Below are 6557 nucleotides of genomic sequence, written 5' to 3' on the forward strand. Positions count from 1 at the left end.
CTCCAATGAGCAGTTTCAACCAGCCTCACAGTCTCCGGTAGGGAACAGGATGCAGTTTATACCAGCCTCGGTCTCCGGGAAGGAACAGGATACACGCTGAAGTCCAAAGATGGCGGGTGCGGCTCACGTAGTGAAAAGTCTCTCTGAGCGATGACTTAGTAGCTCATAGCACTGTCCGATAAATCCTCAGGGTTTCCACATCGAAAACAATTAACTAAAGCCTTTAGCATACGCTGGGTTAGCTACCCAGTGGCTGTAAGTCCATTCACTGTGCTAATGAATGCTAATAACACACATTCGGCTAATGAGCTAATAAACAAACAAACGTGAACAACTTTACAACAAACTTCAAGTAGAAGTGTCTTCAGCTGCTCGCAGAAGATGTGTAGCATGAGTATCCAGGCCTAGACTGTCAGGTAGATAATCCCAGACACCAGCTACACATTTGTTTGTAAACACTGCGCATACATCGCTACTCAGCCCGTCAAGTTACACACTTTCACTCACACTCTACTTCCTCTCTCTCTCCGTCTCTTTACATACACCTGTGTGATCCCTTCAACCAATGAATGACGAGTATTAACTTACTCTGGAATACTACTTCCTTTTACTATCATGAAGTCTTCAAAATAAAACAAATATTTATAAATATACGTCTGCGTATTTTTAAACATTATTACATTGAACCTTTTAATATTTTAGAAAATAGCTTTTTTAACCATATTTATGATGTGTCTTTTAACCATAATTAACTTTCTCTTAACATACACTTCATTATAATGTATGGTATTTTTTACCTGGCTACATCTATCTATCTATCTATCTATCTATCTATCTATCTATCTATCTATCTATTACATTACATTTAGGTGAAGAAAAAATGGTCGGACCTCAAAATCGCCAGCGTTTTGCTGCCCTTAGGCACAACACCATGCAGACTGGAGGGGGCTAGCCGGCCACGCTCATCGGATCTGCTTCAATTTCGGGCATAAGTGGCGGAGACACAGATACACCACCTGTGTCTAAGCCAGATAATGGTAAATATTTAATAGCCTAGACTACTAGTATTATTTGTGGCGTGACCTATATTTAAAATGTGCTCTGTCCATATAAAAAAGAAGAAAGAATTGCTCGGTTGCGGTGTTTATTTCCTCATTTTAATGATGTTTCAGATCAGTCAGAGCCAGGCACCAGTGGAGTTCATCCCTCAGCTACACAAACCGGCCCTGGACCAGCCCCACCGAGCCAGGCAACCACTAGCTGTGAGGGCGTGTCCTCCACCCCCCGTGCTGGCCCACCGCCACGATCCTGGAATTCTGACAGCAGAGGTCCTAGAGAAACAAACCGAAATTTGTAGGTCAGAGGCGGAGATAAATTGTTCACTTCTAGCCATCAATGAATGACACTTTAAAAGAGGTAAACAAAAACCTGAAACATGCATCACATAAATAAAATGTTTGATTGAATGTTGTGCAGTGTCTGTTTCTTGTATGATAATAATAATAATAGCATATGTATAATTCAACATTTTAGATGGCATATTTAATCTAACTATAACCTCTGTCTGGGAACCTCTGTCTGTCTCTGTCTGAACGAACACTCCACTAGTATGGTCTCATAACAATTATCCGACACAGCCAGATTTACTACTTTGCACCGCAAGTCCGCGCTGACTTAAAAACTTGCGTGCACAAGTTGGGACTTGATGTGACATTTGATTGTAGCCTCCGCTCACGTCCAAATTGATAAATGCCAAGCTTTGCATGGAAATGACCGTACTCCCACTATTCTGTCGTAGGTTTGTTTGATAAATGAGGACCACGGAGTTTTGAGACAAACTTTCCGCCAGTCCAAGTGAAAATCCACTCCTATCACTCTGTCATTTTCGGATAGCACGTGATCGCCTGCTGATGATGTCATTCTCGAATTTCACAGTAAGAGCACACAGTCTTTCCATGAGCTGTTTTATTATTGTTGTTGTTGTTGTTTTTTTAAAATAATCAATGATAAGTAACGTGCATTCATTGTTCTATGTTAATACCATACAGTAAGTATTATTGTGCTTTGCTGCTTTCGTTCCCCCCGCCTGCAACATGAATGTTTACTGTTGCAATGGCAACAGATGCCGGTTCAGTGGCTAACGTTAGCTTAGCATAATCTACATATTAACAATGAACAATAAAACTACAATACGACATTTCTAAACCAAAACAACTATCAACACCAACAGCCATTCTATCAAAGACCTTAACCAGGGTGCTGTCACTTGTCATATCTTAACGTAGCCTCACTGAAACAATGTAACCTAACTAAACACTGTGAAATTCTACACAGACATTACAACTACATTAGTATGAGTACACTACTGATAAGATGTGAAGTGCTTTGTGACTTTTACCCACCCAAAATAATAAATGAAAAACATAAGGGATGAGGTGGCTGATAACTGCCAACTGAAGAAGCAGCCGAGCCACAGCTTTAGAGAGCTGAACGTTGCCCACAAACATCCTGGTGCCTTTCATACTCAAACAGAAATGTATACGAAAGTGTGTGCTAGATAATATACATGTACAAATAAACACACACTAATACTTACTGTATGGTATTAACATAAAACAATGAATGCACGTTACTTATCGCTGATTATTTAAAAAAAAAAAAAACAACTAAACAGCTCATAGAAAGACTGCATGCTCTTACTTTGAAATGTGGAAATGACATCGTCAGCAGGTGATCACGTGCTAACCGAAAATGACATGAAATGACAATGAAAGATTGTCTCAAAACTCAAAAACATGTGTGAAATAAAAACTGAGTTCACAAATGTCTGTTGGAAAGCTGTAAATGTTAGGAAGATGGAAAAAGATGAAAATGCTTTTCACTTATTTGTAAATTAACGTATTCACAGTTATTTTTTTTATTTGTGGAATTTGTGTATTTACAGATGCGTTTTATATTTGCAAAATATTTTGTGAGTTTACAAATCTTTTTTTGTATTTGTGGAAGGTGTTTTATATTTACAGATTACACATTTACACAGATTGTCGATCTGTTCACACAAATCATTATGAAACAAATCTCACTCCATAGTATTGTATGTGAAAAAATATAAATACGCATGCTCAGAGTGTTAATGTATTCAATGTAGATCACATGAATTTGATGACAAGTGGGGCTGACAGCCAGTAACCCCACTACAGTGTCATTTCGTATTTCACAGTTGATGATTAGCCATCTGTTTTTGACATGGCACCAACACTAGCTTGGAATTTACAGTCGACAAGAAGAGGGGAGACTTTCCTAGCTAACTCCAGTTAACTTGACATAATGAACGAAGTGGATTTCATACTCGAGCACAGCTTTGAAACCGTTAATTTGGAGGGGAAATGGAATTGCCTTGGAGCCCACCAGCCACGGGATATTGTCATTACTCAAACTGCTGGAAAATTAATCACGAGTTTAACATACTTTAATGGTACTTGGTCAAGGACGGGTTACAAAGATTTGAAACATCTTTCTGAGAGGACTGCAAAACATAAGAGCAGCAGGAGTCATATGAACAATGCTGTAAAATTTGGCTTACTTGGAAAGGTAAACGTCGCTGCCCAGATTGACAGTGCATACAGGCGCTCCATTGAGCAGCATAACAAACAGGTGGAGAAAAACAGGTACGTGCTCAGTCGAATCATAATATCTATAAAACTGTGTGGAAAATGTGAAACAGCACGCAGGGCCACAACGAGTCGGTGGACTCTCTGAATCCAGGAATATTTAGATGCATTTTCGAGACTATGTGTGAGGGCAAGGCTTCAGAGGCCAAGGCTTCAGAGGCACTATGATACTCATCCCATCATCAAAGGGACATCCAGCACTTTATAAAACAATCTGTCAGACAGTATGTATTAAGTGTACAAAGAGGAGATAGCCAAGCAAGTGGATGAGACATCATTTGTCGCCATTTGGGCAGACGAGACAACCGATGTCTCTTGTGAATCACAAATGATGGTTGCAATGCATGTTGCCTGACAATAGAGTGACAGAGAGGTTTTTGGAGTTTGCTGAAGTCAAAGATAAAACAGGACTTCTCTAATAGCTTCAAGGGTGTGCTGGAACCACTGTAGCTGGAAGACAAGCTGATCGCTCAGACTTATGATGGTGCAGCTGTAATGAGCAGTCTGTTCACTGCTACGTCCACCAGCTGAACCTGACCTTGCAGCAGCTTTGTTTAGCAAGGATGAGTGTCCTGAAGGTGTGTTTTGCAGATTTAACTGCTTTTGCCACCTTTTTCTCTGGCACTCCAAACATGTCGCGGCTCTTGCAGAGGCAACACAGAGATGCATTCCAAGGCTGCAGAATTATGAGCATGGCTGCTAAAATTTCACATACTTGATATCAATTGATATGTGATATCAATATCAATGGGCTACTAATGATATTCACTCACACACTGTGTGAGCACAATAACACCCTATGTTATCGTGGAATTGTTCTGAGTCACTTAAATTCCATAATCCTCCCTCATCTACGTGAAAGATACTGATATAAGAGTATCTCCTTTAAACACACAGTCTATAATTTCTGCCACTAGGGGTCTCTCAGTCAAAACAATAACAAAAGATGGAGTTTGATGACATCATGAAATAGTGTGGGATAATTGGAGTTTTTGTCTTCATCCGATCTAAAAAGCGTATCATAAAAATGGGACCATTTCCTTGATTAAAAGTATGGATTTCTCTGGGTTTGAAAACCCCAACCCCACCACGTGCACCGCTGCCCCAAGGCAGTCAACATGGGGAAACACTGTTCACACACAACCAGGATGGGATGAGACCACCATAAGTGAGGCATATGGCCTGTCAAAGAAACTCCGGGACAAAGCCTTTCTACAGCTGCTGGAATGCTTTTCCTTGCTTATGCCAGAAGTGGATGTTTTATACAGCACGCTGCAAAAATGGAGCATCAATGCACCCGGGATTAGCAGCGCGCTCAACCATTTCAAGGAGAATGTCCAGAATATGCAGCTGCAAACCAATGAATTGGTCACCACCCCTCATGATGGATCAGACGAGCCAGGCCGACGAGTAACCAACGCAGGTGATGAAGGAAGCATGTGACACAGTCATCTCTCAGGTGGAACAGAGATTTTCACAGAGGTACCATCTGATAGCTGCAAAGCTGGTTGACAGCTCAGTCTTCCCATAATTTGTCCTGTCATTCCCTACATCTGAGCCATAGACTGTAAAAAATAATGGACATAGCCACCGTAAGGTCACCCGTTGGTTTGTGGACTCTCATTTTGAAGCCTCAGGCTTGTATTTTGACCGTCACCATCTTGGATTTTGGAGCCATTTGGACGAGAGGATGGAGCTGACCCTAACAGTAGCTGCTAGCTTTATTAGTATGTTGCATTTACAGTTTATTGTTAACTGTGATAATGCTAATGGTAATGCTAATTTTTACTAGTGAAAAACAAGCTTAGAACCATTAAAACAAAATGTACTAACTGGAAAAAAAATGAACATCCCACTCCTCAGAGGGTTTTTTAGTGCAGCCAAATGCTGAACAAGACTTTTTTTAGGCAACCGAATATGACAATTAACTTTCATGAACTGAAAACACACTGAAATAGTGACAGTCACGCCTATACTCTGAATCTGGGGTTAGGTCATGGTAACGTTACCTAACCAACGTTGTTGCTGTGGTAGCGAGTTTATTATGCAGCATTTCCCATACATAGGCTCTAACCTGGGCGGCCCACTCAGGTAGATTAAGACTCGCCCAAGTAAATAAAATCCGAATTGCATTTTTTTTTAAATCAAGATGCGTAATTGTCATTTCATAATGTACACAGACCAATGGACCTTTCAGCCCCAGAAATGCCACCAGATATAAATATCTGGTGTCAAAATATGTCCGTGCATTGGCCATATTGTTGTGCTGGTTGGATCGATATAGATGGTGACAAGTGTCAGTATGTCCATGCTTATCTATTAAGATTGTTATCATAGAATAGATCTGTATCCCTAAAAAGTTGTCTGTGCGCTTTGTTGTGGCCTTGAGCTCTTTGCTGTTCGTTTACGGCTTCAGGCTCATTTGTTCTCAGTTTGGTTGTGTTGGCTTATGACAATAGAATATTGCATTCTTAATTTAGGCTTGTGACAGTGGTAATGTAAGTTGTGTAATTGCTCTCCTTCTCTCTCTGTCTCTCTCTCTCTACCTCTGTGTATGTGTACAAGGCCTGCTTGAAGCAAGCCACTCTGTCGTTAAAAGTGTTTTGTGGAGCCACACATGGACCCATGACGTGTTAAATAAACACATCAGTAGCAAGAGAGAGTACTGCAGTTTTACTGGTATGTAGCCTATCTATTGAAATGGTTGGTGAAGATTTACTGATGGTTATTTTACTTTTGTTCATTTGCCCACTATGTGTGATAGTTTAACCATCATTGTCCTACTTTCACCCCACAGTATCTTAACTTAGCTTTTAATTAGTGTTTTAAGTGTAGGTTTTATTATTTATTTGCTTGTGTTTAATTATGTGTTTAATTGCATTTTAA

The 6557-nt window shown here is 40.2% G+C and overlaps 1 long non-coding RNA gene across 1 annotated transcript; it reads left to right on the forward strand.

Moving 5' to 3' along the window:
• The first annotated feature begins 331 nt into the window (after nucleotides 1-331).
• On the forward strand, nucleotides 332-1466 carry LOC137189108 (uncharacterized). The gene is made up of 3 exons (XR_010929587.1): nucleotides 332-416; nucleotides 870-1037; nucleotides 1173-1466. It is a non-coding gene; the product is annotated as an uncharacterized lncRNA (long non-coding RNA).
• The last annotated feature ends 5091 nt before the right edge of the window (nucleotides 1467-6557 follow it).

This window comes from Thunnus thynnus, chromosome 9 (genome assembly GCF_963924715.1).
Source record: "Thunnus thynnus chromosome 9, fThuThy2.1, whole genome shotgun sequence".
NCBI lineage: Eukaryota > Metazoa > Chordata > Actinopteri > Scombriformes > Scombridae > Thunnus > Thunnus thynnus.